This window comes from Podarcis melisellensis (genome assembly GCF_964234715.1).
Source record: "Podarcis melisellensis genome assembly, chromosome: 4".
Classification (NCBI taxonomy): domain Eukaryota; kingdom Metazoa; phylum Chordata; class Lepidosauria; order Squamata; family Lacertidae; genus Podarcis; species Podarcis melisellensis.
Window position 1 is genome coordinate 44518868 of NC_138531.1, and position 23083 is coordinate 44541950.

The following is a 23083-nucleotide window of genomic DNA, read 5'->3' on the forward strand; positions in this document are numbered from 1 at the left end:
CTTGGAAAGGCCTCGTGTCAGGTAGAGATTCAACAGATAGCGAGCCAGCAATGGGAAGTGTCGTTTCCCCGCCCCCTTGTCTTTTTAAGAAAACGCTCTTTGCCGCAGCGCTTTGAAACAACGGTTTCCCTCAGAGTAGAAGCTTCGTAAAGTTGAGAAGGGGACATGAAGTCTGTACATGCCTAAATCCTCACGACAGACAGAAATTCATCAGGGGTAGCCGCCTCCATCTGTAAAGGTACAGAAGAAACATTTTCCCTCCAATAATGTCTTAAATCCGGCGGGGGCGACCCGTTTTGTTATGGTGGAAGGCATCATTATTTTAAAGCACATTCACGAAAGCTGTTTTTAAATTTTGTTTTGCACTTATCCTGCGCCCCACCTTACCTAGAAGGGGGCCTCACTGAATTCAATGGGACTTACTTAAGAATGGAAACGGTTAAGGTGGCATTGTTGTTTATTTACTTGTGGCATTTATACCCCGCCCTTTAGCTAAAATGGTTCTCGGAGCAGCTTTCCAAAACCAGCCCGTGTTGATCCCTATGCATTTCCACTACACTTGGCCGGGGGAGGTCGGGGAGAGATATGCAGCCAGTAACCGGAAATGCAGATTGAAACCCATCACGACTGGGGCCCTTTTAGCCGCCAGTCTCTTCAACTCCGAACATGAATCGCTGAAAAAGTATCGCGAGAGTATGGCGGAAACGCTTGATCAGCTGAGAAACAGTGGACAAGAGGTCGTTTAAAAGACAGGCGATGACCGCGCAACTCAGGGCAGCGTGAGGAGAAAGCTTCTGTCCGAATCCCGGGGCTGTAGGGCTGGTTCTGCGAAAGCGGGACTCTATCTGGAAGGGAGCTCGTAGTTTCTAGGAATCTTGGCTTCGGAAGCTTATAGCGGGGTTGTGCGGTCCCTCACTGTCGGGACTACAAATCCCGTCAGGCTTTGCGATAAGCGGGTCGAATATGCGTAGCCTGCTGGGAGGGGAGAGAGGCTGCGGGTTCGGCTGTTGAGAGGGAGGTTTGCTGCGTTTATGCTAATGAGCAGCAGCAGCAACAACAACTCCTCGTTGCCTTAGTATTTCCTGGCGCTCACGTCCGTGGCTTGTATTGCTCATGACGTGTTTCCATTCATTCGTGTGGTTCTGCAGGAAGAAGAGAGCAGATGTTTCTGCGGCTGCTTTTTCCTCTTCAGTGTTCCTGCAGAGCCTCCTCTTTCCTCCCTGCAAAGGCATTTAATATTTTTGCGCTGCAGCTCCCACCATCCTTTGAACACTGGCCTCGCTGGGTGGGGCTGACGGGAGTTGGAGACCAACATCATCTGAGGGCAACATTGCCTTTATTGCTCCTGGAAAAAAAGGACAGCTCTCCTTGTGTAATTTCTATTTTCTCTCCTATCCTATAGCGATGGGTTGGTGCCCTTATAATATTTTAAGATGAACAGCCTTGCCTAGATAATGGACTAGATGAGAGCTAACAAACTGAAGCTCAATTCAGATAAGACTGAGGTACTGTTAGTGGGTGGTTCCCTAGACCCGATGGATGGGCGATTGCCTGTTCACCTCTCCATATGAACCTATCCAGACCCTGAGATCATCCTCCGAGACCCTTCTTCATGTGCCTCCTCCACGAGAGGTCCAAAGAGTGGCAGCATGAGAACAGGCCTTTTCTACAGTGGCTCCCTATTTGTGGAATGCTGTCCTCAGGGAGGTTTGGTTGGCACCTTCATTATACACTTTTAGGTGCCCGGCAAAAATGTTCCTTTTTAATCTGACCTTTGGCTGATTGACATCCAATACCCTTTTAAACGTGCTGTGGAAGGGGGAATTATTGGGTTGTCTTTGTTCTTATTTTAGTATGCATTTTGTGTTTTTTTATATTGTAATTTTTTGTTGTGAACCACCCTGAGATCTACCTGTACACAGTAGTCTGCAGATTTAATAAATAATAATAATATTGTGTTTACAACAATAGATGGCATTGAAGGCAGCCATACCTACATAACTGAATGTTCTTGTAACCCTTCTCCTCTCGCTGCCCCCCAACCTTCTTTCTTAATAACTGCTGCATACAAATGATCACTATTATTGTTTTACCTTCGGTGCAAACGTCTAGGAAGCTTATGAAGGAGACGCCAACTAAGGTCCAGCTTATACATATGGTTCAGGTACCATAATTAAGCTACAGGCTTTCTAGGTAACTGAAAGTAGTTTCTGATGAAACATGTGTGTTGCATTATATAACTTTATTCAGTGCTATTATTCTAGGAAAAGAGAAGCCAGACTAGTCATGAATGCATCTCTTGTTCTGTTATAATGGCAATGGCACCCACCTGAGAGGTGCCGGAACTGAGTTCCGGTGAGTTCCAGCTGGAAAATAAAGCCCTGACTTTATTCAAAACAATCAACCCACCCTACTGCAAGTCCTCTTTTACTATATCTATTTTCAGATTAACTCTCCTTCCCCTTTTCTTCCTCTCTTCCAACTATCCTTTGTCCAAAGACGACATTTCACTGTTCCTTCCTATCTTAAATCCTTCATCTCTCGGGGATGTTTCAGAATGAAATAGCACCTCATTGATTGTGCAACATTTCAAATGGAAAATTCTACATGAGATCTGCAGAGGCACTGGCTTATGCTTTAGCTTACGCCATCTTTTTAAACTATGCTGCAGAAGTTTCTGGCATGAAATTAAAAGAGTTTCAGGTGTGAGTTAGGAACTGCAAGATTGGAACAGGAGAAGAACGTTGGTACAAGGAACACCAGGGGGGAAGTGAGGGCGACTACTGAAGTGAGAAGCAAATATTTGTAATTAACATGGAGCCCATACCCTGGTATCAGTAATTAGAGCAGGAAGACACTTTGTGGCCATAACAGCTGGGTTTGTGCTATATCAGCCCATTATTTTAATGAAGCCCATTTGAAGAAGTGGCTGGGGCAGGAATGTCTGGTTAGCATCTGACTGGGTTTGCTCAGGAAAATGCCTTGTAAATGAATCCTGTAATCACACTGGCCATATCCTTCAGCACATCCTTAGTTTTTCCATTAAAGGTCATTCAGACCTTGGAATAAGGAATGGACACTAAGGATATCTGCATTAATCCAAAAATCTAATGCAAATTGCAAAGGGAAAAACAATATTCACTGGGTAGACCATGAGAGAAATAGTTAATTCCTGCCTGTCATGGTCCCAATCCTGCTCCCCTCAATGACAGCTATTTGCATTTTTATAAAATGTACAATTAAATGCAACAATGCATTTAACATCATGTCTAGCTTGGCCCAGTTGGAAGTTCAGCTGGACATTAGCCAAGAGAAGAGATATGAGCAAGATTAAAATAGTGTCTTGTGTCTGCAAAGTCTGTGAAGAGAAATATCAGGAAAGCTGCACAGGACATAGACTACTGAGCTTCACCGTCTTGCATTTGCCACATGTTGCTGTCTTCCGTCCACTTCAGGTAACTCGGTGGCAGAAAATTACCCGCCTTGGTAAAAAGGAAGAGATAACAGCTAGTATCAGTTCTGTTCCAAGCAGTGATTTCAGCTATATAGATTTCTTGCCCTAAATGGGAGAAAATGTAGGCATGAGTTCGGGTTCCTGCAAGGGAAACAAAATCAAACAAGTCCAGGTCCCAGTAAGGTAACATTGATAAGACAAAGTCCAAGCAAAGCTGCGAAGCTCATACTGAAGAGTCATACAAGCAAGATAAATTTTTGGTATAGTGGCAAGCTGTAGCTCCACCTCCAATAAGCAAAGACCCTTCATGTTAAAGAGGCCTGGCCTGCTTCAGTAGCTCCTGACTTGGATGTTGCATGGGAGACCATGGTTCAGCTGGGTGTTTCTGGGCTTGGAGTTCATGACCACCTTGTGTCAGTAAGGTGCTGCCAGCACTGGTTCCTGTTCTGCTGGATCTTCCTGGGCAGGACAGATGTCAGGAGTCAGTTCTGCTGGCAAATCTCTCTTCCACTCAGATACTATCTTCAAATCCTTGGCCTCATCCGCTGATGATGGAGAGTCACATTCCAGGGTCACGACATTATCCAACAAGAAGCTTAAAACGATTAATTATGCAAGAGCAAAGTACCACTATCTCCACGTGGAAAGTGAGCTAAACAAATAGCAATAAATATGGTGATAATTGTGCATCCTTCACATTTAAGGATTTAAGCTGCAATGTTTAGTTTGCAGGTGAACATTTTCACATTGTTAATTATTTCACCTGCAGTAATTCAGAGATGGTGGACAGTATAATGATATAGTACTGAAGCATTCTATCAAAGTAAATGAGTCCAAGTAGCTGACACAAGGTGTATTTTGCTCAGCCACAGTGTGATGCTTTGCTAAGTCAGGAAAATCTGGAACTTTATAGCACATATATGAGGACATAAATAAGGTTGGACGTAAGTGTCTTATTCTGAAGTGCTGACAGCACTCCAAGGAGACCACTTTTGTTTTCCATATTCTGAAACAGACTCTAATTACATTCCATAACAAATTAAAGAGAAAAGTAAATTGCCTCCACATAAAACACAGGAAGCTGAAAAGTCTGCTCTTGCCCTATCTTCTTACTCATCACACTCTTGGACTGCAAGCGCCAAATGCATTCATGGAGCTAGTAATGAGACATTCCCCATTGTTTCTATTAGATTTTATGAGGTGGAAACCCGGATAGTAGTTACAAAATTGGTTCTATAACCATTAGCCACATCCTCTCCAGTTCCCCATCTTTCCCTCCCCATTTCACACTTCAGCTCATATAATACAATCAGGTAACAGGACTGTGCAACTCAACTTGTTATTCCAGTAATTACTTTCTGTTCATCAAAGAGACACAATTAACAAATGAACTCACACAATATCCTTTACCTAACTAGGTAACATAGACACCTGTATCTCTTTTGCCATTGTTCTTTTATCCATGGCACCAGACAGAATGACAAGTGCTTGAATCCAGCTTGCTGGCTCCCACAGACATCTGGCTGGCCACTCTGAGAACAGGATGCTGGGTTACATCTGTAGAATGTATTTTTCAAACTACTGAGTAACCACTGCCTTCTGAAATAAAGAAGCCAAAAGTGAACTAAAATTGGAGCTTTGATACTTCCCTTCTACAAAATTATATTACCTTAATTCCAGGGTCTATATTGCACCAGTCTTTAAGATGGATGCAGGGAAACTAAATCAGAAATGTACATTAAAAACATATTTTTAAAAGGGAAATGTAATTGTGAGTGGCATTCTGCACATAGATTATGGAATTAAAAATCACATACCTGCTCTTTTGACTGTAGTGTACAACCTGTGCTGTGACACGAGTGCCTGAACAGATTTGAAAGCCTTTCAAACCCGACAGCCTGGCCATGATATACTTTTGTCTTTGCTGACACTAATGCGACATGTCATAAAATGTAGCAACCCTCAGGTATTTTCTCCTTTTTTAAGAGCCTAATGCCTTTTGCAACAGCATTTGTGACTCTACATAAATTCTAGTACAGCAGGCACCTACATTGTAACTGCACTGTATTCAGTGATAGACTAATGGCACCTTGGGAACTTAACCACCCTGGTAGTGGGTGATCTGGTCATTAGGGACATAGATAGCTAGGTGTGTGACAGCCATTGTTGACGAATTAAAAACTAGTCCCGATGGCATCTGCTTGAGAGTTATTAGAAGAATTCAGATGGGAAATTGCTGATCGTCTTAACATTATCATTACATGCCACCCCAATCTCTTGAGTGCTGAGAGATTCCAAGGGTTCCAAGCACTGACCCAGGCTCTGGTTTCCTTGGAATGAGGGTCAGCAGAGACTGTGGCATACAGGAAGGCTGAGATCCATCTGTCTCCAGAGACAATGGAAGAGTTTGCTGTTGGAAAGTTGCAATGCCTTGGTGTGGCTGTAGAGACTGATGCAGAAGGCACCCAGTTGTGCTGCTCCAGATGCGCCATGGCGTTTCTTCTCTCTGCGCCCCTCCCAGAGGTCGTTTCTCCTCTGGTCCATAGCAATGTATCCATAACAGTGACCAGAGGTGTCCAGGATATATGGTCAGGATATATGGTTTGTTTTTTTAAAAAAATATTTTTTATTAAGGATTTTCTTGTTTTACAGAAGTGTAGTGCCTCGTATTTTTTTCTTCTTCTTCTTCCACGTAGCGTTTTTACAAATCTGTTTCATTTGTTGAGGCATTAGGGGGAGAAGAAAAAAGAAAGAAAAAAGAAAGGGGGTGGAGAGAGGGAAGATGGATGGGGGTGGGGTCGGGTGGCGGTGTTTCTATTATGTTTAATGTATGTAGAGTTTGGTGTCAGCGTTGCTTGTGTTGTTCACTTGTGTTCCTTTGGTGGTGAGAGAGGTTGGGGTTGGCCTAGGGTGTGATTGTTTGCTTGTGATTGGCTGTGGTGATCTTTGTTTTCGTGTGAGTGAGGTGGGTGGGTGTTTTGGATCAGGTTAGCCATATTGATTTGTATGCTGTTGGTGGATTATTGTCATTGTCCTGTTGGGCTGTGTATGTGATAAAGGGGAGCCATACCGGGGTGAAGGCGTCTTCTTCTGTTTGTCAACAGCCATACAAGAAATATGTAAAATAACTAAGCAAGTAATAGACATCACCCCAGAATTGGCCCTACTAAACATCTTCCAAGACAACAATGCCCATTTACACCACAAAGAACTCATAACCCACCTGCTCTCAGCAGCCAGAAATACCATAACCAGACACTGGAGAGACCTGTCAGGAGTAAGCATGGACCAATGGTTCCAAATAGTATGGGAAACAGCCCTACTAGAAAAATTAACTAATAAACTGAAACTGACACGGATATATGGTTTGTTTACACATATATGCAACCTGAGCATAAGCTGGAGGGGCTCACAGCATTAACACTCTAACAGATTTTGCTTCTCTCTTAGTCACAGCACTGGATTCCAGCACAGATCAAACAAGGCTCTGTGCCTCAACTTTCTGCTCAGCTCACGCACAACTACACTCTTACTGTTCTTCTGACTACCAGCCAGGTGAGAGGAAAGGCCTACCCATTTGCCCTATGGCACAGAACAACTTCTTTGGTAATGCTAATCATGGTGCATATATAGTTCAGCAATAGAATCCTATATTAGATAGTTCAGCAATAGAATCCTGTATTAGATTTTAACCCTTGCTGGGTACAGGATCCCGAGAAATGGAAGGAACTCAGGGCATTATGCAGGCTGACTCCCCAAAACCTGCAGTAATATGTAACTTGTTACTAAGATCAGCTTCTGTACTATAATCTAATGGCTTTAAAAAAAAAATGGAACCCTGGGGAAGGTATTTCACGCTGGAAGTTACAGGCCAGTAAACTTAATATCTGTTCTGGTGAAAGTGGTGGAAATAATGGCTTAAAATAGTATTACCAAGCATACAGAAGAAGTCTTTCTATAGCACATTTTTGAACAAATGAAAAATAAATAAATGAAGAAAAGTCCATTTTACTTCAGTGCCTTAAACTATACCTCATACACCTGATTAAAGGCTCCATTTTGGATAGGTTGATTGGAATTGAAGGTAGAAAAATGAATGAATGTTACCTACACATCTGAGACCAATACAGTAAAGTGTGGGAAAAGTCAATGAATGCACAGAACCACACTACAGATGAAACAAGTGTCTACTACCTAGATCTATGTCACAGAACAGAGGTTTTATAGGACATGTGAGTATTCTTTCTTTTTTAAAAAATAATATTTATTAACAGTTTTAAGATTACATAAAGAAGAAAAAAATTAAACAAGACAATACGAGACATTACAAAAACAAAAACACTACATAAAACATTGAATTAACAAAACAAAACAATTAAAAACACATCCGATAATTTCAAAATCTTATCTTTCATTTACTTGTTTCAGCGACCTCCTCACATCTCCCTTTTTGTATTCCACTTCAATTAACTGTTTCAGCAATTCCTTTCCATCTTCCTCTGTTTTCTGTCCTGTAATTTATCTTAACATATTCTAACCTTATTTTTCCCTTTAATGCATTAACTATCTATTTGTGCTTAATTCCCTATAACATTTCTGCTAAAGCCATATAACTTCATTCCAACATTTTTCTAACATTCATTGATTATTTACATCATTGTAAATAATCTTTAAATTTTTTCCAGTCTTCTTCCACCAACTCTTCTCCCTGGTCTCGGATTCTGCCAGTCATTTCCGCCAGTTCCATATAGTCCATCAACTTCATCTGCCATTCTTCCCGAGTGGGTAAATCTTGTGTCTTCCAATACTTCGCAATGAGTATTCTTGCTGCTGTTGTCGCATACATAAAAAAAGTTCTGTCCTTCTTTGGCACCAATTGGCCGACCATGCCCAGGAGAAAGGCCTCTGGTTTCTTCAGGAAGGTATATTTGAATACCTTTTTCATTTCATTATAAATCATCTCCCAGAATGTCTTAATCCTTGGGCATGTCCACCAAAGGTGAAAGAATGTACCTTCAGTCTCATTACATTTCCAGCATTTATTGTCAGGTAAATTATAAATTTTTGCAATCTTGACTGGTGTCATGTACCACCTAGAAATCATTTTCATTAAATTCTCTCTTAAGGCATTACATGCCGTAAATTTCATACCTGTGGTCCATAACTGTTCCCAGTCAGCCATCATAATGTTATGTCCAACATCTTGTGCCCATTTAATCATAGCAGATTTCACCGTTTCATCCTGAGTGTTCCATTTCATGAGTATTCTTTCTTTTTCCTGTTTCCCTAGCTCAGCATGCAGCAAAGGATTAAGAGCTCAGTGCTGTATGTAATTTGGTAGTTGTTGCAAAGGTGCTTTCAGCCTTCCTCCAGAGAGAAAACTATATATAGGATTTCTATTAAAGGCCAACACTTCTACAGCCTTATTAGAATTAGTGATGTTGGTGAAGTTCCTAGTTTGGCACATGAATCTTAGCAACTTCTAATGCTCAGCTCTGACTTAAGGCAAGCATTGAGGGATACCAAAGTTCATATTCTGGTCATAGAGCAGACTAGGAGAGACACAAAGAGGGCTGAGCTCAGTTTTTGAGCTCTGTACATCTACAGAATTTAGGGGGGTTCACTGCCTCTCTCTGGGGTGAGGTAGTGGAATTTGCTGCTGGAATGTTTAAGCCAAGGATCGCTAACCTTTTTGGGGTCCTGGGCACATTTGCAGTTTGGAAGGAGTGCCCAGGATACCACCACAACTTATTTCTCCCCAGGTCATTTCTCCTCTCTTTCAGACAAACAGAAGGAGAGAAAGAACACAAAACACATTATTACTTTTCCAAGGGGTCTGGACAAAAATCAAATTCAGCAGAATTAAAATGGATCATGGAATCCCTCAAATATCACCATCATATTAAATTTGACATTGATAGACTGCCCACACATTTGCTGCTTGACAACTCCAAAAACACTGTTGCAAAGCACAGATCCTCGTGGATCTTCATGATTTTTACATTGAATAACAACAAGTAAGGTAACACAACTGTCAACACAGATCTACCCTATGATTTGATGGTTGCTTTGAATCAATCTCTTGTAAAAATGAAGACCCATGTTTTCATGCCATGGCAATGCTGTAAAGACCAGATCTGTGATCAGGGGGAGTCCTCAAAGGCACCATTGTGCTCCTTGGCACCATTTTGATGACCCAACTTTAAGCTGCGTACCTCTACCTATGCTCAGCCTGTGCCTTTGTAAATAAACTCAAATAGCATAAAATGCTATAAACCTCTCCTGACCTCCTTCTAAAGGAAATCTTATTTGATTGATGGTCAACCAAAAGATGGCAAGATCCTAGTTTGAGGCAGATAAGTCCTAGCACAAAGATCCTTATAATTTTAAAGAAATATATAAACCTTAATATGATGCAATTACTATCCATCTAGAATAAGTATAGTAGTGAAAAAACTGACACATGAAAATAATGAGGAGCATTCAAGGATGCTATAAAATGTTTGGAGTAAGAAGAAAATAACTTTCAGACAGCATGCACTCATGATACCACAGGGCTGATGGGAGATGGAAAGAAGTCCATGAGCTATAATCTTATGATGTAGTTGTAGCTTCTTTGTTGATTTTTGCAAGCAGAATGACAGGTTTTAAAGAAAAGCACATTGCTATTTTGTCCCTATTTGTGGTGAAAGAGCTTGTGCATTCCATTATCTATGCCACCAAGTTCATAAAATGTAACCTATCAGCTACAAATAGGAGAATACACCATATCCTCCACTATTCCCCATTTCTACCAGATAAGCAATCTACAGAGCAAGACAGAGGAGCAAATGTAGGCTCATTATTCTTCAGGAGAGTAGTTCTCAGTTTTGTACTGTATGTGTTCAGGATCTCCGTACTCTTGTGCTTATCACACAGTTGTTAGCACTGATTAAATTACGCAGTTTACAGAAGGATGCATGCAACATTACAAAAAGATGGTAATAACATTTTTAATTTATCTGTAAGGACAACTTTAACGCAATAATAATTCTGTAGTTCATTTATCTAAATGGGGACCTTATCACATGAGTGATGAGAAGTCAAAATACTGAGAGTGGATAGATCTTAACTCACATGATGGATGGGCAATTCCACACAGTATGACAGCCCCTTGTCTCAGGTCTCTGCTCAGTAACAGAGAAAAATGTTTCTGGAGTGAACGTTGATCACAGTAGAAAGAGAGAATTTCTTCTAGCTTATTATGCTCTCTTCTCTCTGGCAAAAGCCATTTATAACACCAGAGACACACAAGACCTCCTGGAGATATAAAACTTGTTATTTAAGGGGTTACACTAAAATATTACACAATTAATCAATCTCTATTTAAAGCTGAGAAGCATATCACCTAAAAAGTCCACCACATATTGAGTGGAAACTTATATAAGGCTTCCAAGATGCAAAACCTTTCAGTTTTAAATTTTATAGCCCTCATATTTGTAGAAAGAAATACTGAAAATATCATTGTGCTATATTAGTTCAAAAAATTAGGAAACCATTTTTTTAAATCTGAAAATGGAGTGATTTGAAAGCAGCCACCAAATTTACAGAGGCATGACATACTCTTGGTTAACCAAAATGTCTGATATGTAACATTCAGGTTCTACCCATATAGAGTCAATGAAAAAACAATAATAATTTTTAATAATATTTTTATTATTTATACTGCACCCATCTGGTTGGGAATCAATGGCATCTATGTTTCAGGAATAGCCAGTGTCTACTAATTCAAACCTCCTGCCAACCTAGCAGTTCGAAAGCACATCAAAGTGCAAGTAGATAAATAGGTACCGCTCTGGCGGGAAGGTAAACAGTGTTTCCGTGCGCTGCTCTGGTTCGCCAGATCCGGAATGACCCAGAAGCTGTACGCCGGCTCCCTTGGCCAATAAAGCAAGATGAGCGCCACAACCCCAGAGTTGATCACGACTGGACCTAATGGTCAGGGGTCCCTTTATCTTTACCTTTACTAATTCAAACAGCTAGAGAAAAATATTGCAGGGGGAAATGGTCCCACTGGAACTAGCCAAGAATAGATTCTGCATATGAATATGTATGAACAAGTGCTTGAGGATTTCTCTGGAATCAGATAAAATGCTTGAGAGAATCAGCTTACAGTTTCTCCTATTACCTTGGGGCAAGAATTGCAAGCCCATGCAAAACAGAAAAAAAAATATTCAAGTGGTTTATAGCACAGCTGTAATTTCCCTTCTTTGGTTTACCTGAGTAGGAGTCTAAAGGCATTGAGCCACGGCATTTGGAATTCACATTGAATTCCTCAACAAGGATTGGACTTTATGAATACAGCAGAGGCACCTTATTCTAATGTCACATTTCAGGTAAATGGATGTCTTGTTAGGAACAAGGAAATGAAAACATGGTTGAAAATAGTAAGATAATCTTCTGTTCAAGAGGTGTGGGGGACAGAGGAAACTTTGTTTTGTTCATACCTTATTAAAAATCAATAAAAATTCTTTATATATAAAAAAGAAAATGGTGAGCTAATACCTAGCCTAGCCTTTGCCAAGCTGTTCAGAGGCTTTGGTCTACAACTCAATTGTAAAAAATGGCCGACATTACTACACAAAATGAAACTGAAAACCCCAGCAGCCTTCAACTCTCCAGCACCATCTCTTCATTAGGAAACAGACACTGTGGAGTTACTCTGAAATTTTTCTACTTCTTGTAAAGGGGGGAATTTAAAATTAAATTTAGCCATCAGTGTTAAATGCTTTTGTTTATTTAATCAATATGTGTGCTGCCTTTCAATTGAGGCAAGGCAACAAAACAATGTAGAAATAAAACAGCAGATAGAAAATTAGCAGCAACAAAACCTCTCAAATTAAAAGGCTAGGAAAATAAAGCTATGCTCCTAACCATTACTGCCCTCAATAAATCCTGCTGATTCCAAATTATTTATTTGTTGTACATTTCCACCTGTTTGATGTTCTCTTCTGCCTTGGTCAAACTCCATCTGAGTACCACGCCCCATTCTGGGCACCACAATTTAAGAAGGGTATTGATAAGCTGGAATGTGTGCAGAGGGGAGCAACAAGGATGATAAAGGGTGTAGAAACCAGCCTTATGAAGGATGGTTGAGGGAATTGGGTATGTTTAGCCAGGAACAGAGGTGACAGAGTTGAGAGGAGATGATAGCCATCTTCAAATATCTGAAGGGCTTTAATATGGGAGATAAAGCATGCTTGTTTTCTCCTGCTCCAGAGGGTAGTACCTGAACCAATGAGCTCAATTTGCAAGGAAGGAGATTCCAACTAAGCATTAGGAATAACTTTCTGACAGTAAGAGCTGTTCAACAGTGGAACAGACTCCCTCAGAAGATGGTGTACTCTCCTTCATTGGAGGTTTAAAAGCAGAGGTTGGCATGGCCATTTGTCATGGATGCTTTGTGATTCTTGCATTGCGGGGGGCTGGAGTAGTTGATGCTTCAGCTCCCTTCCATCTTTACACTTCTTTGATTTTGTGTGGCACAATGAGAATCTTAGGTAACTGAGAAATTTAAGCTGTATAAATGTATATAGAAATGCAGGCTAAGTGTTTTTAACAGGCCTGCTTTTGAAAGGAATGCTAAATTGTAGCTCAGTATGAGCTTTCACCTATTTCTAAATGCAGTGATCTTAAGTGGTACTAATGATGTCCAAAGAGGGCCAGATTTGATGAAGTGAGGACCAACCAAAGTTGTTGACTTTTTTTAGGATTGAAGTTGTTGAGGTTGTTAAATGGACTGGAAGGCCAAATAAGGCCCCCCGAAATGCACTTTGGACATGCCTGCTCTATACTAAAGCCTCTCAATCCTCTGTAAGTGATGCCTGCTCCTTAAGAGAAGGTCCATTTGAGTTGAATGGGACTCACTTCCAAGACCGCAGCTAGGTTAGTCTATATGGCCATTTACTCCTGGTTTGTGCAGGTTTCACGGTGAAATAACGCTACTTACACATTTAGAAGTGCATCCATATGACAATACTGATTTTTGACACAGAGTGTTCCGTAAGTGCCAAAAGAAGCAAGAAGCAACAGTACTAACCTGCTTTCCGAACCTGTAAGAAGCTTTTACGCGTTAGGATTTGTAGTTAATTCCCCTCCGGAAAATAATCGTTTATTTTTGTGGCCACCAGGAGGCGCAGCCCAGCCTGCTAATCGCGTCTCAACTTCGTATCAGTTATCAAAGCGGTGGCGGGAGAAGGAGGAGGAATGCTTCTAATTCACACCACCTATTTCCTTGACTCGTGCTTGGCTGCTGCTTTTGTAGTATTAACTTAAGCACTTCCACATTGATTGAAATTAATTATATTTTAAAAATAACAGCAACAGCGCTAAGGCAATTTGTTTTCTGATCGCATAAAATTAGGGGTGGGTTAAACAAACGGCAAAACTAAATCTGCTAATAATAATTCTTGTAAGACCATCTTCTGTTTTGATCGGTTATTTACACTGTTTTTACCCTTCCTTGGGAGCAAGCCCCATTGAACATGAAGGGATGTACATGTGCGTAATCACTGCACTGCAATGCAGAAGGCAGACTGAAGTCAACAGGAGACAAGCCCCATCCTTGTAAGGCAGGATTGGCCACTGAACTGGAATTAAAACTTTTTGCCGCCACTCAAGTGTGGGGCAATCGGGGGGGGGGGGGAGCTTGAAAGAACTCTATGGCCAGTGGGACACTCTGGGAATATCACTTGGAACTCAGTGGTTCTTGAGGGCTCCGCTTCCTCTTCCGTTTCTAGAACGGGCCTAGTAATCCAGCTGAAGCAGTTGAAAGTTAATAGTGTTGTCAGGTGAGGCAAAGTGCTCAATTAAGCACAGTGGCCAATTAAGCAGGGCGCTTAGGTCTGCAAATGAAGAAAGTTTGTGGTGAGCACACTGTATGTGTTCTACATTTTAGCCTGCAAGTAAGGAATATAAACAGCGGGAGGGAAGTTAAAAATGAATTTCTAAAATGTTCCAAACTAAATGTTAACAGGAGTTCTTAATTCTGAGCTATTTAGAGCTAAGAGTTGCGAAGCCTGCACTTGCTGTTATTAATGGTTTTTATTCAGCCGCGTGTAATGGAAGATGACTTTCCCTTCTATAATGCCTGTATGTCTGACTGAATTAGCTGATGTCTAGTTTCCATTCAAGGCTATTTATTCTGTTAGGCTTCTTCTCTTGTTTTGTTCTTGAGGGAGGACCAGACTTGGTTTTTGGAAGGAACGAGTGAGGTCTGCAACAAAATGTTGCTGCATGAATTTGCCTCTTCAGTGGTCTTGCCCATGGCCTTTTCCAGGGCATCCAACGCGCCACCTTCCACTCTGGTTTTTCCTGCCCTCCATGACGGTGGTCGCTGACCATGTTCAGTCCTCATTTGGCTGTTTAGAACTGGGTTTTCCCACTCCTCTGCCCCTCCCCTCCATTTTTTATATATTTGTACAAACCTCAGAGGTCTCCATAGTATGCTGATGCCTCCCTCTTGTTTTTGTTTTTTTGGGGTGGAGTGGGTTATTTAGGCTACATAAGGTTAGGCACATGAAGAATTAGTGTACATAGTAGTATTATTGTAATAGAAAAGCCATGGTCAAGAATCACAATGGTGGAATTTGGCTTATCTCTCGGTTTGGGAGATTCGTGAGGCTATCAAACACAATAACCAAAGACATTCTTTAGAAACCTCCTATATTTCATGCCCACTTTGGAGACAAAACTGTGTAAGTTATTTAATGATTGGGGCCATATTCTGCTTTAAGTTGAGATACAACTTTCTCTGTATGTGTGTGTTTTCATATATACTTTCGGATCCTTTAGCAATGTAAAACAGAGAGGTATTTGATTTTGCCAGTGTGGGAATATGTGATATATGTTTGGATTTATGATTTTAATAGTAAAAACAATTAGCTAAGTAAGCTATTTCAACTAGAGAGTGGAAAATTAGTTGCACTGTCACATTAAAATAAGCTAGGCACCTGCATTGTTAAAGGGGTCAAGAAGCAGGCTTGTTATCTGTTTGTGGGACCTGAAAACTCCATCCTCCCTTAGGCTGCTATCTGATGCCCACTTATCCTGAAAAGTCATAGGCTATGATTTGGGAGCTTTGCTAATTGCAGTTAGGAACCAACAATGCAATCCTATTCATGTCTACTCAAAAGTAAGTCCTGCTGAATTCAGTGGACCTTACTGCCAGGTAAATGTCATCCTTGACACCCTATAGTTAGGCACTGTTTGGAAGAAGGAACCAGCTGAAGACAGGGTCTCTCCACCCAGGAAGATCTGCACATGTCTCTGCCGGTCTATTTTTCCAAACTTGCTCCTAATAAATCTGATTGAGTTCCATTTTGCAAAAAAGGTTGCACAATTGGTTACAAAGTCTCCCCCCTCCTCCCCATGATAGGAAGGTATATTTTTAACTAAAATCACTTCTGGATTTATTGTTTGGAATGAGTACCAGCAGGAGCCATTTGATGTAAAAAAGACATTTGAGATTAAGCTACTACATTTTTAAAGGAATGTTTCATCAGTGTTGGAGACTTATCTTTTGTACACTACCTGACGACTTGGTAGATAGTGTTTCATGACTACCGTATTTTTCGCACCATAGGACGCACTTTTTCCCCTCCAAAAATGAAGGGGAAATGTGTGTGCGTCCTATGGTGCGAATGCAGGCTTTCGCTGAAGCCTGGAGAGTGAGAGGGGTCGGTGCGCACCAACCCCTCATGCTCTCCAGGCTTCGCACACCTCTCCGCAAGCAGCAGGAGCCCAGCGCTGGGCTCCCGCTGCTTGCGGAGAGGTGCCTGCATGCCGAAGCCTGGGCGCGCTGAGCTCAGCGCGTCCAGGCTTCGCGGACCTCTCCGCAAGCAGCGGGAGCGTTCCCGCTGCTTGCGGAGAGGTGCCTGCATGCCGAAGCCTGGGCGCGCTGAGCTCAGCGCGTCCAGGCTTCGCGGACCTCTCCGCAAGCAGCGGGAGCGTTCCCGCTGCTTGCGGAGAGGTGCCTGCATGCCGAAGCCTGGGCGCGCTGAGCTCAGCGCGTCCAGGCTTCGCGGACCTCTCCGCAAGCAGCGGGAGCGTTCCCGCTGCTTGCGGAGAGGTGCCTGCATGCCGAAGCCTGAGCGCTGAGCTCAGCGTGTCCAGGCTTCGCGGACCTCTCCGCAAGCAGCGGGAGCGTTCCCGCTGCTTGCGGAGAGGTGCCTGCATGCCGAAGCCTGGGCGCGCTGAGCTCAGCGCGTCCAGGCCTCGCGGACCTCTCCGCAAGCAGCGGGAGCGTTCCCGCTGCTTGCGGAGAGGTGCCTGCATGCCGAAGCCTGGGCGCGCTGAGCTCAGCGCGTCCAGGCTTCGCGGACCTCTCCACAAGCAGCGGGAGCGCTCCCGCTGCTTGCGGAGAGCTGCCTGTTTGAGGGCTGGGGTCGGGGGAAGCTCTAGCTTCCCCCGCCCCAGCCCCGCACCTGGGGGGGAAATAATTTTTTCCCCTTTATTTCCCCCCCAAAAAACTGGGTGCGCCCTATGGTCCGGTGCGCCCTATGGTGCGAAAAATACGGTAAATTTCTTTTGGAAATGCTGGGAAAGTACAGCATTTAATCTTGCACAAGTTTGGTTCCAGAATATACTGTCACCGGAATAAATGCAAATATGATTAACTTCATACCTTCTGTTTGAGACAGACATAAAGCATTACAGTCTTATATATAACACCAGAAGAAGATTTAATCTATAAAATATTTGTTTGATAAATCATATATGCAAATGCTCAGATTATATTAAGGTGCTGAAAAGCTGACCAAAGTATTTGTTAGACTTTCAAGAACTTTGTTCTTGAAAGAGACAAATACTGAAAATATTATTTCACTCTCAAAGTCAGGGATGGAAAACCTGTGGTCCTTCAAATGTTAGCAACAACTCTCACCTCTTTCTATTGGTTATGCTTGCGGGAACTGATAGGAATTGGAATTAAACAACATTTGGAGAGCCATAGGTTCTCTATCCCTGGTCTAAGCAATGTTTTATTTGCTGTTGTGATTATCTTCTGAGTTTCATGGAGCTAGTTTGTTCTAAAAGGTTTCTGTAATAATAAGAACTTTTTTTTTCAAAGGCAAAAATGACATATCAATACTTTAAATAATACTGACTTTTAAGTGATGTTAGACACCAGAAAATAATACTTCAGCTGTGTGTCTTTGCAGTGTAATATCTTTATTAGCTCTAAAACACAGCAACCAAGGATGTTTCAGGCCTCTTACCAGAAGAGGTAGCATACAAGTTGGATTAATTAGAAGAAAATTATATCTGGAATTGCCAGACTGCTCTTCTGTCACTGGCACTAGCCTTTCAGGTAAATGCCATGGCAGGGAAGCTGTATGTGGGCTCCTTGGAAGAGGAAAGCCATAATTACACTGAAAATGTGAATTCTGCTTTTGAATTTCAGGTGGGGAATCAAATTTCAAGGAAAGCTGGAACACAGAATAAATTACCAATCTTCAAGGCCAGGTATGACTTCCTCTTATCCTCCAGTTTATGACTTTGACATGGATCAGATACATTCACTCAGAGCTGATCACCTTTTGGGTTGGTTCTTTTTGCCAGAGTCATCTAGATCCATTACTGTGTAAATAGCACTTGCAGTGAGAGTTGGCAGCTTTTTTTCTGGAAGGACACGTGTGCTTCTAATAGCTACTCAACAGACAGGTATTTAGCCGGCCGATCTTTTGTAAAATGTTATGTGCTACATTTTCATCCAGAGAACGACCAAAGCAGAAAACTGGAAAACATTGAAAAAGTAAAATCCACATTAATTAAACTACAACAGCAACCACCAAAGAACAATTAGTAGTGGTTCCTTGGCGGAAGTCGCCAGATAGCTATGCTGAAATATGCAACACACAGGAGGTGACCTTGGACTAGCCAATCTCTTGGTCTCACCAATGAGATTGTCTTATGTTACAGGAATGTTTCTAAGGATTTGTGAGATAAAGTACGTGTGTCTTTTTGAATGCTCTAAAAGTTCTATAAAAGCGTGAATGTTTTTTTTAAAAAAATGATTGACACCTTAAAGGAATGTAGCCAGCCTACAAACTTGATATCTGGGAAATGCCTTGATTGTGTTGTGACTGCTCTGAGTATAACACATTGTGAATAAGTGGAAAGGTTGGAAGGTAGTGTTGCCTTTGGAACTAGGTGAGCCTTTAGTTTGGATGCCAGAGGTCTAAATGTGGGCCGCTGTTGATAGGGAAGTTGAGGTAGTCAGCTTTGGGTTGCAGTTTTTAGAACATAGTTATTGTATTTTATGGCCTTTGGGCCCTCCTGCTTTCTTTGTACTTGAATGTATGTGTTATATGTTTTCCAGCTGAGGATAGCACTTCATAAATCTGAAGACTTATGATATTATGAATGTTTCACATGGGGATGTGCTGTATCTGTTCAGAAGTAAGCCCTTTTGAGATCAGTGGGACTTACCTCCAGGCACATTTTTGTGTAGGATTGTATCTATAGCCTTTAGATATTACAGGACTCTTTTTATATATGTATGTCTGCTATAACAGACAAACCTGGCTACCATCTACCTCTTTCTAGAATTGGTTTATTATTATATTTTACTATGGTGGGCACTTTTGGGATTTCCTGCTGCCTCCAGGAAAATCTCTTGAGCCATCTCTGGTATTGAGCCAGGAATTGGTGGTACTGTTGTCAAGTACCTTCCTAATTTCTCATCACCATCTATTTATTTGTCTGCTACTTTCCCGCAGAATTGTGTCCAAAGTGGCTTGCAACCTACAAAATGAAATATTAAAAATATATTGCAAAGAATTGCAAATTTCCATAGTATCAACCAAAAAATCCAGAGAACCCCAAATCCACAAAACATAGTATAAAACAATACAAATGATCTACCGTATTTTTCGCACCATAGGACGCACTTTTCCCCTCCTAAAAAGTAAGGGGAAATGTGTGTGCGTCCTATGGAGCGAATGCAGGGGGGAGGCAGGTGGGAAAAGCCCCCAAGAGCTGCACACAAGCTCCGTGCACTCTTGCGGGCTTTTCCACAGGAGGGAGAAGGGACTGACTGGCCGCATCAGTCCCTTCTCCCACCTCCTAGAAAAGCCAGGAGAAGCCCCAATCTCTTTAAAGGAGTTGCGCGGCTTCTGCCGGTTTTGCGGGAGGTGGGTGAAGCCCCCCACCTCCCAGTAAAGCCAGGAAAGCCCTGCGCAGCGTCTCCCGGCAAGGAGAGGCTGCACGGGGCTATGGATTCTTTAGCCCCACGCAGGCTCTTACGGGAGGGAGAGGCTGCACGGGGCTAAAGGGGAAGCCAAAACAGTGAGCGGGATCCATCCTGCTCGCTGCCTTGGCTTGTGCCATAGCCGCGCGCAACCCCTCTGGCAGGGAGAGGTTGTGCGCAGGCTGTACGCTGCTCTTTGCGGCTGGGGGGGATTTTTTTTTCTTGATTCCCCCCCCCCTAAAAACTAGGTGCGCCCTATGGTCCGGTGCGCCCTATGGTGTGAAAAATACGGTAATCTAACTTAACATCTTAAAACTGAACTAAAAATTTCTTCAACTTGATTCCAGCCTTGTATGTTGTTGTTTTTTTTGAAGAGCAGAAATGGTTAAGAAAAAGTGGAATTCCTCACCTCCGATTCCATTTCTTTCAAGAATTCACTGTACATTTATCCAAACCTTGCTGTGTAATGAATTATTGATTTCTACCATTTGGCCACTCTGTTATATGTACATACACACATGAACTCAACTAAAGAACACATTCAGTGAGTGGGGGCAAGTTCAGAGTAATTACACAGCTGTTCTTTAATGCTGAAAATTATCTCTATTGTGTCTGGGCTCTTAATGGCTGCAAAAGTAACAAATGTGAATAGCTTTAAGGAAAGCGACATGATGAACAACTTCCATTTTGGAGAGAGCAGCACACGTAATATAAACACCAGCTAAAATTCAGCACTGAAGGGGAGGATAGCACAAAGGCCGAAGTGCAATCAGTGCTGCTGTGAGTACCCGCCTTCCAGCAGCTCAATCAGCACTTTGATATTGCAGCATCCTTTTCTGAGCCCTGCAAAAGCCAGAAGGAATAGGAAATTGGCTTCAGCTTAAGTGATGCGTGGGCTAAAAGCACACATAGATTTTTTTTTAAAAAAAAATGCTTAGCATATATTGTACACTTAAGAACAACAACACATAATGCTTGAGCGCCGCAACCCCAGAGTTGTCCGTGACTGGACTTTACCTTTTAAAACAGAAAATGGCCAAGGGCTAATCTGCTGTTCTTGCTGCTAGCTACCAATTTTTATTCTACTGAAAGCAGGGTATGTGTGTGTGTGTTAAAAGTATGTACTCTAAGCTTATCTGCATTGTAAATATTTATCTGCATTGTAAATATTATCTGCATTGTTCATATTTGTCATATGTTACTTGCTTTGCAAATTTCCATCTGAAAGTGGACTAGGCCACAGCAGAATGCAAGCAGGCTTCTATCTTCTTCACTTCCTTGCAAAGCTGTGCTTTCAACAACTACCTTACATGTAGATGTTTAGCAGGTAATGCTTTCCTGGCATCCAGATGTAGTGATTAGAAGATACCGTATTTTTCGCTCTATAACACGCAGATTTTTTCTCCTAAAAAGGAAGGGGAAATGTCTGTGCGTGTTATAGAGCGAATGTGTGGTCCCTGGAGCCGAAAAAGCAGACAAAAATCAAATCGCGGGTCTCCTAGAAGGGACACTTGTAAAGAGGAAGCGGCTGCTTTCCTCCATTCTGCCTCAGGGTCTTACTGCCCACCTTCTCTGTTTCCTTGCTGTGTTTGCTGAAACGGAACAAAGAGCAGGGAAAGCCCCTCCCCTCCAGGCAAACAGAGGGAAAAGTGTCGTCTCTGTGCTCCGTCTCTGTGCTCCGGTACTGCTGGGGGAGAGGGAGAGAGGGGGAGGGAGAGAGAGAGAGAGAAAGAGAGAGAGGGGGAGGGAGAGAGAGAGAGAGAGATGGCTGGCTTGGGTGGAGGGAAACTTTTGCCTTTCTTTCCTCCCTCCCGTTAAATCCCTCTCCTGCATTCCTCCCCTCCAGGCAAGAAGAGGGGAAAATGTCGTCTTTGTGCTCCTGTACTGCTGGGGGAGAGGGAGAGAGAGGGGGGGGGGGGAGAGAGAGAGAGAGAGAGAGAGAGAGAGAGAGAGAGAGAGAGAGAGATGGCAGGCTTGGGTAGGGGGAAACTTGCCTTTCTTTCCTCCCTCCGTTAAATCCCTCTCCTGCATTCTTAGCCAGCTGCTTCTCTGCACAGCCCTCTCATGTCCCTTCTTTGTTTTTCCTTCGCTCCCCACTTAAAATGTGGTTACAAAGCATGGATCCACAGGAATTCTCAGGATCTTTGCATTGGGTCACCCCAAATTCACCATCAGATCACATAGCATGTCCATGGCTACAGCCTGCACCAAAAAAATCACGCACCCACTGTTGCCTGGGGCTGCAATGGTGCAAAAACCTGGTTAAAAAGCATGGATCCACATGGATCCTCAGGATCTTTGCATTGGGTCACCCCAAATTCACCATCAGATCACATAGCATGTCCATGGCTACAGCCTGCCCCCCCCAAATCACGCACCCACTGTTGCCTGGGGCTGCAATGGTGCAAAAACGTGGTTACCAAGCATGGATCCACAGGAATTGTCAGGATCTTTGCATTGGGTCACCCCAAATTCACCATCAGATCACATAGCATGTCCATGGCTACAGCCTGCACCAAAAAAATCACGCACCCACTGTTGCCTGGGGCTGCAATGGTGCAAAAACGTGGTTAAAAAGCATGGATCCACATGGATCCTCAGGATCTTTGCATTGGGTCACCCCAAATTCACCATCAGATCACATAGCATGTCCATGGCTACAGCCTGCCCCCGCAAATCACGCACCCACTGTTGCCTGGGGCTGCAATGGTGCAAAAACGTGGTTACAAAGCATGGATCCACAGGAATTCTCAGGATTTTTGCATTGGGTCACCCCAAATTCACCATCAGATCACATGTCTGTGGCCACAGCATGAAGCCCAAAAATGATACATCCACTGTTTCATTCAGAATGTTTTCCCCTTTGTTTTCCTCCTCTAAAAACGATGTGCGTGTTATGGTCAGGTGCGTGTTATAGAGCGAAAAATACGGTAATCACAGGAGCATGACAAGGGAGAGTTGGTAGGCTTGCAGTGCCACCCTATGTGTGTCTATTCAGTAGTAAATACCATGGAGTTTAAGGGGACTTATTCCCAGGTAAGTGTGTATGCTAAAGATTGCAGCCTTAGCCTATAATACTTAACAAATTCACCAAACATTAAGTCATGTTGAACTCAGTAGGACTCAGTTTCTTGGTAAATGTTCTTCAAAATGCATAAAAGAAAAAAAGAGAACAGACATGATTTCATCTTCTAAAGGCAGAGCTTTGCTAAGTTTCTATTTCTATTTTTCTTTCTTATTCCACTTACAAAAGCTGGAGACCAGGGCAACATTTTAAAGTTAAATAAGCCAGCAAGAGTTGTTAGTGCATTTACCATTACACAGATCTCCTCCCTCCCTCCCTTATTACATACACAAGATGATATACACTGTGTAATGGTAATATTTTCCTGGGAAAACAA

At 42.5% G+C, this 23083-nt stretch overlaps 2 long non-coding RNA genes across 12 annotated transcripts in view; one reads left to right on the forward strand and one right to left on the reverse strand.

Moving 5' to 3' along the window:
• Positions 1-58: 58 nt before the first annotated feature.
• Positions 59-23083, forward strand: part of LOC309368707 — a 66127-nt gene continuing 43102 nt past the window's right edge. For 2 of the 11 annotated variants that reach the window (XR_014167868.1, XR_014167869.1), the window contains exons 1-3: positions 60-238; positions 17895-17956; positions 18053-18154. This is a non-coding gene — a long non-coding RNA (uncharacterized lncRNA). Of the gene's footprint in view, positions 239-3283; positions 3456-6904; positions 7010-14263; positions 14284-17894; positions 17957-18052; positions 18155-23083 lie in introns of those variants that run through there. The other 9 variants (XR_014167870.1, XR_014167871.1, XR_014167866.1 and 6 more) reach the window with 8 other exon arrangements.
• Positions 8917-14101, reverse strand: LOC309368726. The gene is made up of 3 exons (XR_014167910.1): positions 13533-14101; positions 10571-10753; positions 8917-9230 (listed from the first exon to the last, which is right to left on the reverse strand). It is a non-coding gene; the product is annotated as an uncharacterized lncRNA (long non-coding RNA).